This window comes from Ambystoma mexicanum, chromosome 4p, assembly GCF_040938575.1.
Source record: "Ambystoma mexicanum isolate Mex_15411 chromosome 4p, UKY_AmexF1_1, whole genome shotgun sequence".
In the NCBI taxonomy this organism is placed as follows: domain Eukaryota; kingdom Metazoa; phylum Chordata; class Amphibia; order Caudata; family Ambystomatidae; genus Ambystoma; species Ambystoma mexicanum.
The window spans coordinates 272,212,316-272,225,309 of NC_090927.1; the positions used below are offsets into that span (position 1 = coordinate 272,212,316).

The window sequence follows — 12,994 nt, forward strand, 5'->3', positions numbered from 1 at the left end:
TGAGGTGACCTGTTGGACGACTCGTAACGCAGAGTGACTATGAGAAGGGCGGCTGCAGCGCTGCGGTAGTGGGGAAATCGCATGAGGGGAGGATATGAAACTGGATTGTGCAAGAGGCTGCTTCACCCAAGGCACTCGTGGGGTGACAAATTTAAGGAACGGCGGTAGGCGCTCAAAAGAGATAAGACTGCATAACATTGCAGATGACCCGCGGAACAGGTGGTGCATGGGCTCATGGAAAAGGGCCAGTGAATAGAAATGCAAATAACGTTAACAACGGCCGTAAAGAACTGAGACGGGATTCATCAACACGCGCGGCCCGAAGAGGCAGGCAAGTGCTATGCCACGGTGACAAACAGCACAATACAGCAGAGGCGTCCGCTTTATCTGAAAGTCATGCAGGCTTAAGCAACTTTTGCACGCCAGAAGTGGCAGCAGTTGGGAGGCTGCACTCCGCTTGCACATAGCTGTAAGGACAAGAGACAGAGCTCAGGTTGAATTCATCCGCCTTCCAAAATTGTGGAACTGACATGGTCAGGACGAAAGGAACACTCATACAACTGACACTGGAAAGAGGCACAACATGGGCAGGCTTGCCAGGTAAATGGAGCACTACACAAGCTGGGCGGACATTAAATGCCTGCTGGGGGGCACAGTCACTGGAGTACTATAAACATTGTACAGGAGCAGAAGACGAGAGCTGGATTGGGGTACGCGGCAGAAGATGCAATATGGAGGCCCAACTCATTGACAGGAGAGGCTGTCCAGACAATTAAAGAACTGGGGTGCAAAATAAGTTTGTCTTTTCAGAGTGACAACAAAAAAGAAACGCCCCAGGAACGGAATGAACTGTCCCCAACACGGTGATTGAGACCCATCACAAAGCAGCACCTGACACATCTGCCGTATCAGTGTGAAGATGGCATCTAAGTTGCCCAAAGCCAAGGGGAAACAACCTACCCTATAGGAGTTCTCTAAACCACCACCAGCAGTGGAAGGGGCCAGACCCAAGGGACAGCACACACAATAGTAAGAAATCACAGCTCGCAGTGACAAATACTGGATGCCATAGCGGAATTAAAAGTATCTTGGGAGCGCAAGATGGGCGCTGCTGTCCAGGAATTGAAGACCTTGCTCGAGTGCAAAATTGACTAAGTGTGGACGTTAATCTACTGCGACGAGATGTTCAAGCGCTAGCCGAGCTCATGGGGAACTTGGAAAAGGAGGTATAAGCCAACACAGGCACGTGCTCGACCAATGCCAAAGAGATCCACACGTTGCAACAAGTGCACAACCTCGAAAGCAGAGCTGAAGAAACAGAAGGGCGTTCGCATAGAAATAATGTACGCATTGTGGGACTTCCGGAAGGAGAGGAAGGATTGGATCCGCCGAATTACGCCAAGAATATGTTATTGCAAGAGATAACCGGCGTAGCACTCAGTCAGTCAGGGGGTTCGCAGAGGAACAAGCACACAGAGCCCTGGTCAGAAAGCCTCCACCGGGAGCCCCCCCGCGGCCGATCTTGCTAAAATCCTGAACTATAAAGACAGAGAGAAGATCTTGGAACATTTCAGCAAAGGGGGGACGATAAGCAGAGCATCGGCAACCATCGGCAACCATCACGGCGTACCCGGACTACACCCTCTTGGTGCAGAGACAGCGCATGAACTATGTGGCGGTCAAAAGGAGGCTGCGGGAGAAAGTGCTCCATAAAAACAAGAACCTTTTTCTTTTTTTTTTTTTTAAACGCACCAGAGGATGCGATAGCATGGCTGGTTGCAAAACCTGCCCGTCAGGACCAGGAGACCAGGCGGAGAGGGAGATAGAAGTCAATCAGTACTTTCGCAAGGCCACACATGCGGACATGTAGATCCTATGGAGATAAGTACAGGTTGTATATTGACTTTGGGACTAGATTATAATTGCGTATTAGATCCGTACCCCGGATCCATAATATATACGGAAGATAGTTGACCTGAGTTGTGGAAGTTATGCAGTGCTTAACATATAGGACCGTATCAAACTGTAGCTTCAATGCAGGAACGGAGGAGACACACCTATACCCCCAGCAGTTAGAACCCAGCAAGGGGGATACTTTATTACTAATATCCTACCTAATCTGAGTATCGGCTAGGCCGCAGAAAGGGACCAGATGCGGGGTAGCCAGAGATGGAGCTGAGCAATTGTTTGGGGGAGTTGGGGACGGGAAGGGAGTTGGGGGATTTGCAGGGTTATTTGTTGGGAAACGAGCTTACACACATGCGCGCCTGCGCTTAAAGCGGATGACGGGGAGGGACAATGGAGGGGACTGTGTATGGTCGGAATATGGGGGACCTTAAGATAGTTACCTAGAATGTCAGGGGGCTCAACAGTTACCTGAAGAGGAACAAGATGAAGATGTACTGTAACGCTCACCTGGTATCCACAGGGACGCCACCCGACTTGGTTGGACTGCTCCTGACCTAGATTGGCCTCCCCAGGGTTCTCGTTCTTCAGATCCAGTCTGGAATACAGGAGTTCTGGTTTAGCCCACCAGCTCTTCCTCTCTGGGACCACCTCCCTAGTGAACCCCCAACGACCCCCTTAGAGTTTCTCACCTTGGATTTCGATAAGATACGCTCTCTGTCCTACAGTTCTGTGCAGGGGTGCGTCGTGGATGGGGCGCTTCGCTGCCAAGTTGCTTCACTGGCACGGGCCCGAGAGTCCAGACCTGTTCTTCAGGTAAGTCTATTGTTCTTGATAATTTGTCCGTAATTGTAATTGCCCTTGTTCATGTCCTCCTTCTCCCTTAGGTGCAGAAGGGATGATGAAGACGTCGAGCTGGTTGAAAGGGCTGCGCTCGAGATGGTAAGTGAATGCACAGAGTGCAGGGCTATGTGCGCTTTTGCCGTTTGCTAACCTGTGTTATTCTTCTCTTGCAGCCCGCCGAGATGTTCTGGATGGTGAGCGATCGATGAGTGGATGGTGTCCGGACAGCCGTCGAGTAAGTATGAGAGCTACCCGCCTTGCCTTTCTCTTGCAGGTTGATGTAGGCCGGCACGGAGTAAACCAACAGTGAGTTCGGCTCAGGTAAGCGTGCTTCCGAATGATGATTGAATGAGGGATGCAAACGCTTACTAATGTCGTCTTTCTTTTTCCTCCTCCAGGTTGCTGCTTTCAAGCGAGGACGAGCTTCCGAGGTGACACTGGAGCGATCGACAGGATCTGGATTGACAAGCAGGTATGGATGGCTAATGGTGTTCTTCTTTAGCAGGTGCAGGCCTGGAATGCTGAGGACAGATCACAGTGAATGTCACGCTGCGAGTGCAGTGCAATGCGAAGCTTGTGCTGCAGCTCGGGCGTGGCTTAAATAGTCTGCAGGTATCCCAGGTGCCTTCAGGCCTGACCACACCCTAGAGCTAGACCGCATGGTTCAGTTCTGAACTGAACCATGTGGGGGCAGCCAGGTTGTTCCATTCCCATTGAGAGCTCCAGTTCCTTCTTCTGCCATATGAGCCTGGCGCCTGACTCCAGGAGAGTCTTGGGGGGCATGATTGGGCCCTTTGGGCCTCTGGACCGCATCAGTGTCCTTGCATAGCCCCGAGTACCAGGACCAGGGGCTATGGCCATGGCGGATGGGGGGGGGGGGGGGGGGGGGGGCGGTGGCAATAAGGGGATTGGTAGAAAATAGAGAAATCTGCATTAACTAACTGCATGTTGGACCAAGGGTAGACAGGTCAGACAGGAAATCAGACAAACCCACCCCCGCTGCCAAAACGCTAAAAACCCTGTTGATAGATCTCCAGCTAGAAGGTATTGTGGAGGTTACACCTCCCGCACGATAGACAGTATTTGCATTACTCTGCCCCACAAAACTTCTACACACGGTTAGACTATATGTTTGCCTCACAGGAGATGCTGGCGGAAATAGTGTGCTCAGAGTACAAAGCGAGGGTCCTTTCGGACCACTCGCCATTGGTCTTAACATGGAATATCTGCCTCCAAGGGCTAGGATCCCAACGTGGTGACTCAGAGCTGAAGCATTGAAAGACAGTGTTCAGGGAGGACCGGAGAGAAGAAATTATAGAAATGATAGAATACTTTGAAAATAACACTGGGAGTGTTGAATCGGCCAGCTCTGTATGGGAAGCATTTAAGGTGGTGATGAGAGGATCAGCTACAGCCAAATCCAAAAGGCTGCAGGGAGGCATACTAAGGGAACTGCAGAAGGCAGAGGCGAAACTAGACATAATTTTGGGTAAAGGAGGTAACTCCCGGGAAGATGCAGAAACCATAAGCCAATAGCAGCAGGAATGCGCAGGGCACTGGGAGAGATTGTGCAATCTAAAGAAATACATAGAGATGCAACACGCGGGGTGAGACAAGCGTGGGAGATTGCTACCATGGTTATATAAAAATATGACCCCCAGACCAACTATGAGAACAGTAGTGAGGGAGAGTGGGCAAATATTGGATACCCAAGAGGGCGTGCACGGAGAGTTCTTTGAATACTATAAACGACTGTACGGGGAAGAGGGAGGGAGTGAAAGTAGCGAGATAATTGGCCTGCCAAAAATAAGTGCTGAAGAGTGAGAGGACCTAGATGCCCCAATTACATTGGAAGAATTAGAAGCGGTGGTTGAGCAACTACCCACCATTAAGACCCCGGGAGCGGATGGACTCCCCAGTGAGTTCTACAAAATGTATAGGAAAGAAGTGCTCCCTCTCTGCTCGCGATGTTAAATGAGGCGTTTGAAACAGGGATGCTACCAGAATCCCTGAGGGAGGCGATCATTATCCCACTCCCCAAACCCAATAGGCTAAGCATGGACTACGTGTCTTATAGACAACTGTCGATGCTGAACAAGGACAGCAAGATACTCACGGCTGTGTGAGACAGGTTATAAGCAGATTAATACACCCTGATCAGTCCGGGTATGTCCCATGTAGAAGCATATCGGACAACCTCAGACAACTCCACCGGGACATAGAGCACACCGTAGGAGACTTGAGCGAGATTGCAATTGCATCACTTGATGCAGTGAAGGCATTTGACTCTGTCAAATGGCCTTGGCTGATGGCAGCTGTAAGAAAATATGGGATGGGACCCAGATACCTTAAGTGGGTGAAATTACTGTACAGTTCGGCCGATAGCCAGAGTTAAGACGGGAGTGATCATCTCAGAGAGGTGGCAACTCAGTAGGGGCACCAAACAAGGATGCCCTTGGTCCCTGATGTTGTACATCCTAGCATTGGAACCCCTGGCGATATACCCGAGACAGCAATACAAGGAAGTCAAGACGGGAGTGATCATCTCAGAGAGGTGGCAACTCAGTAGGGGCACCAAACAAGGATGCCCTTGGTCCCTGATGTTGTACATCCTAGCATTGGAACCCCATGTGATATACCCGAGACAGCAATACAAGGAAGTCAGATTTACACAAAAGGGGGCCCACACTTAATCTCATTATATGCAGATGACATGTTACTATACGAGATACCCTGAGTAAAATCTCCAATATATTCTAGAAGTAATGGAGCGATTTGCGTTGCTCTCTGGCTTTGGAGTTAGTCCCAAGAAATCGTGTATATTTCCCCTGGGGAGGTATTTCGGGGTCCCGCTGAACAACTGCCTGTCTTACAAATATCATGGGAGACCAGCACTTTCAGATACCTGGGGATTGACATTTATCACACGGTGGAAGCAGAATATAAACACTGAGAAAGTGGTAGTGAATATAGAAAAAATAGCATGAGGTTCTGGACTAAGCTCCCCTTGACCATGATTGGGAGAGGGGCGCTGTTCAAGATTGTTGTGTTGCCTAGGCTACTACTTTTTTTTATGACACCAAAGCGTTTTTGTCAAACCCCAGAGCATATGCAGGGGCTTTATTTGGCATGGAACTAGGAACTGAAGTGCCTTATGGAAGTTGCAGAATGCGTATGATAAATGGGGTATAAACTGCCTAATTTTGAGATCTATTACTTGGCCAGTCAACTGCAATATGTGGTCAAATGGTTAACGGAAGACTCGACATCAGAGTCCAGACTGTTGAGATCGGAGTGTGGCCCGTTTTTTCTGAAAGAAGTGATATGGCTGCCCAACTCTGAGCTAAAAGGGCACCCGGGCATGCGATTAGAATGGAAGATACGGCGCAAAGCTTGTCAGGTCATGGAGAACCCAACCCTGTGTTCTCCGCAAGTGCCGCTAGTGGCATTGAGCGGAGGAGATGTGCAACTAAGGAAAACGATTCGTAACCACTTGGACCCGGTGGGGATAGCAACGTGCGAGATATATGGCAGGAGGGGGAAGTAAAGGAATTTGGGGTGCTGGCAGAGGAAACAGGTCTACACGTGGGGCAGGATATTACTTATAAAAGGATGGTACCGCGGATCAGAGAAACATGGTCTGAAATGGGTCCACCCAGGAGAGCTTAAGTGATCAGGAAACTTGAGAATACGAAAGGGGAGGTTCCCCCGGAGGAAAGAGAAACAGAATGCGAAGTGAAGTAGGCTCGAGTTGGGGTAAGGGGTAAGCAGTAGAGATTTAACAATATGCACATGATGCTAAAGTGTTATGATAACTACTGCTGGATTTGTTGGTTGAATGTTGATTGTTGTAAAAACCAAATTGATTTAAAAAAAAGTTAAATGCAACACATATTCCATTCTCATTAATTCGCAAGATACATGTAAAATTACAACATTGCACCGCTCCCCCAGTCACCAATATAGCAGGCGCAACGTGAACCCCTCCTCTTTCATTGGGACATTTCCTAACCAGCACAACACATTAAAAAGGGAAAGATAGGGGGGACTGGTACTCAGTTGATCCCCGAAGTAATGTGTTGGCTTCCAGTTACATGTCTTATGTGAGAATTATAAGAACAAATTTGAAGATGCACCTCAAAATTATGTAATCCCCCCCCCCGCAAACCACCGTCATAGGATGAGATACGGCCTACTCAGGCCCTGGACCTGGCCTGCAGTAGTTTAAACCAATATAGAAGGAGCACAGGAGCCATTTTAGGCCTGCATCATGGTTTCCATGAACAAAGAAAGCCCCCAACAAAATCTCTGCGGGTAGTAATGAAAAGAAATCCTTGGTACCATCAATGGCTACCAAATAGGTACATTGGGCTAATGAACCCCTAATGAACCCAAAAAGCTAAATTACAGCGGTCACCAGCTCACTCCCTGAAATTGATCTAGTGTGATAATCACTGAAGGGCACAAATGAAGCGCAGAAGAAGCACCAGTGCTCCTCAGAGCCTTATGGGCATATCCTAGCAACATATACTCAAAATCAGAAGTGTCTGACCACCAAAAATAGGTCAGCGATTCACAAAAGAGAAATGGTAAAGGCAAAAAGTTAAGGGGCACCCTAAAAAGGACCTTCAGAAATCCCAAAAATGTAATTGTCTTAACAATGCTGACTAGGTTAATGACTATTGAGGGATGCATTTATTCTTTTCTGTACTTTAAATCCATGGTCACCTCAGTTAGAGCTGTTATGTAGCTTAAAAGGAAAAAATAATGACTCACAAACCATCCCATGGAAACGTTCTCGCACACTTAACTTGTTTAAATATGAAATGGGCCACTTTTGTAGTGCTTCTTTTGCAGCCATTTTTATATAAAAATGTTGAAATGTCTCAACAAGGATTCCAATCCTGCCATATTCAATGTTTTTGCAGACTCAAATATGACTCTTATGTCAAAATTAAATGATGTAATAAATTGCACGTATGGTTTCCATTGGCTCAGTGTCTGCTTAATAAGTATGACAATTTAGGAAATTCATGGGGGAAGTGCCAAATCAAACACCTTCATCCAGAGGGGAAACTGAGCATATATGGAGAGACTTGAACACGAATAGAGGCCAGAGATACTTTGAGCTCCCTTTTCCTATTTACACAAGCATTGCTGAATGGCCTTCACTGACCGGGTGGGGTGGAAGGGGGTTCTGCACTACTGCTGTTTCACAGGATGTTGCTAGAATTTGCAGTCAGGGCTGCAGATACGATTTTGAAGTGGGAATATGATACTCCCTATGGTTTGAAGCTTGGGAGTAAAAAACAGAAATCCCATTCCCAGGGAGTCTTTGTAGGTGTGGGAAAAAATATTGTGACTGTCGAACAGATATATTTTGTAATACATACTTCTTTGCACCTAGTAATGTATGCAAATTCAAATCTAAGAATGTTTACCTTCAAGTTCCTCTTCACGCCAGACAGCAATAATAGCAGTAGCTATTATCCGTCTGCCCTACCTGTGGCACCGTTCCGCTGGTACCATTGATTGGAACGTATCCACGGAGTAGTGTGGGTGCAAGCATCCTTCATTTCCCATTTTTTCATTGGAAATAATTTTACACCCCCCCTCCCCCCATTTTATTTTTTGGGGAGTATTTGCCTGTTTCTTTGGGAGTAAAAGTGGCTTTTACGCCACCCATCTGTAGGGCTGGTTGCAGAATTTCATTTTCACGCTCCTTCTCTTACCCCTGTAAAATTGGGGTATTAAGGGTTTATTGTATTGAACATTATCTGTATTGTCCAAATGTGTGTTAAATTCAGAAGATACATCTATGGAGAAAAGGAGATTTTTAAAGTGACAGAGTGAGTAGTGCTTGTGGATAATTAGCTTGACTAAAATGGCAATATACTGCCCCTTCTGCGAAGGCCCACAAAGTTGAGGATGTTGCATATAATTCTGATCAGGAACCAACCCTTTACCATACGAGGATAATAGGATACAGGTCCTCACTAAAACGCTCACCTTTAATTTCACTTGAAATGACCAGGTATTGAAATATCCAATTTGGTTCCACTGCCCATCCTGATGATATTCCTGTTCAAAGATTCATGGAAACTATGGATTTGAAGCCTCAGTTCTGCATGGATGATCTTAGGAGTTGTTCAGGAACAGAAGAGATAGGAACGAAAGCCATGAAATCCTGCAGAGAGAACAATAAAATAGTGTGTTAAGACAACAAGCTACTGAAATGTGTCGGCTGCTAGCTGTGTCACATTATTTAAGCAAACGTTTAAGCTTATTGTGTTCAATGTCGGATTTCATTCAGTGCTTTAGAGTGCGGTGTTGCTGGCTGCCAATTATATTCATATATTACATTTTCTTTCCTTTCCTTGCATCACAGAGGGTGCCAAAGCTCCATCTCCTCGTCTTTTGGTCTGAATGGTGATGGACACAGCAGTAGCCAGCCTCTGTTCAGCTCCCTTTTTAAATATGTGTATCTCAGGGGAGCAGTGAACAGACGCAGCGGGCCCGTATGTCAGCAGGACTCCAAATATTCACTTTCCAAGCATAGGCAGAAGCACCACCAAATGGACCATCAAGAAGAAAGTAGATTTGTGGGACTTGGTCCGTTTCATATGGAATAGGAGGAGACTGAACTGCAACTACGCCAGGTAGCAGGATCCCCGATCTACAAATACATGCGTCTCACGGTCTCTATCCCAAATTCAGTGTGCTCCTATAAGTACTTGTCTTCCACTTGCTCCACTATATATGCTCCTAGTTTCACATTGCCAGTTTTGTATTGTTATAACAAAATGGGCCATGCCAATTCAAAGGCCTCTAGTAGAGGATTACCCACCTGTAAACTGTTGGGATGAGACCTTAAAACCCTGAGACTCCAGACGTTCACAATTAAGTAGGTTTACTGGATTGCACCGATACGTTGAGCAACGGCCACTGCACAGGCCTTAACAGGCTCATTGCTCATGTTGCCAATAGCCTTTCCCTAACAATTAGCTATATCTCAAGGCTGGTATTATACTACAATGAATTTCCACCTGTGAACTAACCTCATGACTTTTTGGGGATCCAGGGTTCTCCTATTGCTTTAGCACCAATATGGAACTGCTCTGCTGTTCCAAAAACATGTATTTTCTTCAAATATAACATGCTGGTCCACCATGCCTGGCCAACAGTGACCCTATACCACCGTGTGTATTCCACTGACCCTTTTACCTTGGTCAGCCTTTTAAAATTGCAACAATAATGCATTGTACATACCATTTGCTAAACTGTAACAAAAAGCAAAATGTGAACAGGTGTAATTTAGGGTCGCGCAACATAGCAAGATCATGCACTGGCCTCACATTAATGTAGTCACCGCAATTTTCAACGCTCTGCCTTTCTCAAGATAGGCAATCCCAGTCAACCGGATGCATAATCTACTTCTGCATCTTTCTCCAATCATTCATCACTTTAGAAACAAACGTTTGCCCCAGCATGTTGTGCAAAAGGGGAAGCTCAGTACAAAAGAGTATATTGGAGGGGTGGCAGACAAGGGGGCACAAAAGGAAGGTTTCTGCTCCTTCATAACGCGACTGCGAGGAGACCTTAACTACGATTAAAAACAGGCAAAGGGATTTTTCCTGTAATGAAGGATTCATCAAGAATATCTTTTGCAACTCACAAGTTTTCTCACTCTTTCAACAATTGGGTAAATGTCCGGTTTTGAAAAAGGCCAGGGGGTCAAAACAAGTGTTAACCAGAGGACATACTCATGATTAACAACTTTACCGGGTGCAAATTGTACGATGGCAATTTATTCTGTAACAAAAAGGAAGATGGTGGAAACAATGGGAAAAGAGGAACTACAGGGGAATGTGGTACAGGGAGACTGCTGGTGGGAGAGGGGGCAGAGGTAACACTTCAGTAGGTGTTCCAGTGGGACGTAGTGTCAAGGGGAGAAAGGAAGGGGTGCAAGGGGCTGGTACTAATGAGCAGTCCTGCAGTAGGTCCCCGGTTGAGGAAGCTGGGAGGGCAAGTAAAGAACAGCTAGGTGAAAAAGCAGATAGCAGATAAGGAACTGGGGAGGAGCCAATGGAGGGTGATTTGGAGTGGCGAGTGGTCATTAAGTTGGCTAAGCCTGATAAAGACCAGGGATTGTTCCCTAGGGGCAGGAGACCGTAGGCTCACTTGATCAAAATGAAGGATCTGGTTTGTGCGTTAGTGAAATTCAGAATTGCCATGGCATGGAAATCGTCTGACTGCCCTAGACTAGATGCCTGGTGGGCGGATCGAAGGCGATGGTCAGTAGCATAGTCAGCAGTATGGTATAAAGCGCTGAAGGGAATGCATGAAGGGAATGAGGGAATTGAGGCCTGCAACGCCTTGGTACAGAGCATGTTCATCCAGGGAGATGAGTCTAGAGGCTGTATGTGCCCGGGGAAGGTTGATGCAGGGGCTGAGAGGTACAGACGCGATGGGGGAACATGCACGGTGGGCAGGAATTGCGGTGGGAGGTGGTTGATCTGTCCAAAAGCTGAGAGCGGAGTGGAGTGGAGCGACAACCCTCCCTGGGGGAACGCCTAAATTGACATGCCTGGTTCATTGCAATGGCATGGTGAAGCGCGTCTGTATTTGATGGTTTGTTGAATAAAAACCTATTACAAATAAAAAGTCTGATAAAGACCTTGCGGGCGTTAGCCCCTTTGTCATTTCATAATGGGTAAAAAAAAGGAATTGTGAGGCACAGTCTGTGCAGGTGATAGGTAGAGGGAGATTGTTGTAAAAGGTGTAGGTGAGGAAACCAGGAATAATGATTTGGACTTAGCTAGCCTTGGGAAACACCCTATAACTGTAATGGAATAGTAGGAGCTTATATTCAAAGGTGTGATACGAGTTCCTCTTAGAGCACATAAGGATATAGGGATATCATTACAAGATATGGGGGTGTTGGAAGTGTGGCGGTTGGGAAAGAAAGAACTTCTGATGGAGGCACTAGCTCGACGACTGTGGCACTGCGGTTTAAGGGAAGCGTAGTGCCAGGATGTGTGTATTTGGGGTATCAGCGCTTTAGGGTCAAGCGGTATGTCCCGGCACCTCTTCGATGTTATAAATGTCAAGTGTATGGCCATATGGCACAAACATGTAGGAAGGCTAAGCGGTATAATGAATGTGGTGGGCGCCATGATATTAACGAATTTGTGACTGAGGATACGCCAAAGTGTTGTAAATATGGTGGTGAACACGTCGCTTCATTTAGAGGTTGCCCTACGCAAGTAGAGGCCAGGAAAGTAATGCAAACAAAAGTGATCTAAAACAAATCAGCTATGCTGCAGCGGTCCAGAACGTATGGGGAGAGGAAGGAAGTGGTGAGAAGTGAAGGGTCCCTGATGGACAGGTCGAGGTGGGGGTGCAGCAGATCCATAGGAGTGGCAAGGTGCCTGTAGAGGGGTTTAATGTCAGAATAGAGGACTTATGTTTTATCATTGCAACCATTAACATCATGGCTGAGTGTCAGGAGAAATCTGACAGATTGCAGGCGGTCGTGAGGGCCGCAAAAATGTATCTGAGCATAGGAAATCTCACCGACAGGGATGTGCACAGAATGAGTGGCAGTGATGCTACCCGTAATAGTCCAGGGGTATGAAATGATGGATGGCAATGGAATGCCAGGAGTTTATTGGCGAATGGACAGGAGCTGAAGAGAGTTAGTGAAAGAAGGTGATGTGGATATTGTAGGTCTACACGAGACTTGGCTGAGAGGCGGTCTCAACTTTCACTTTCCAGGGTATGTGTTGTATCAGAAGGATAGAATAGTAAGTAGAGGGGTTGCTGTTGGTATTTTGGTTATGAGCGGTATTCAATGTTCAGTAGTAGTTTGATGGGGACATTGAAATTATAGGCATAGAAATAATTTAACAATGGTTGTGCTCAACTTCTACAACCTGTGCAAACCCCTAGCTATAGGGGCGTTACAGCTTGCCCAGGTCAAGTTTATATTCTGTGCCGATTTCAATAGTCATAATACCTTACGGAACAGTCCTGTGACAGATATGAATGAGAAAGACTTGAGGCAATGGAAGAAGAGTATGGGTTTGCATTGTTTAACTCTAATGAATATACAAGGATGGACGTGACTACAGGTAAGAAGTCATGCCTTGATTTGGCATGGGTTTTGGAGAGTTTAGCATTTGGTACAAAAATGCATGTGGAAGGCGAGGATGGATGGGGAGTGATCATGGATCTATTGCCAAGG

General features: G+C 46.7%; 1 protein-coding gene across 3 annotated transcripts in view; it reads right to left on the minus strand.

Annotated features, from left to right (window-relative positions):
- The window catches only part of ENPP5 (ectonucleotide pyrophosphatase/phosphodiesterase family member 5), a 370,444-nt gene that overhangs the window by 237,980 nt on the left and 119,470 nt on the right, over nt 1-12,994 (minus strand). For all 3 annotated transcript variants that reach the window (XM_069605801.1, XM_069605802.1, XM_069605803.1), the window contains one exon: nt 8,758-8,935. The gene's annotated coding sequence lies outside the window, so the exon portion shown is untranslated. The remainder of the gene's footprint in view (nt 1-8,757; nt 8,936-12,994) is intronic.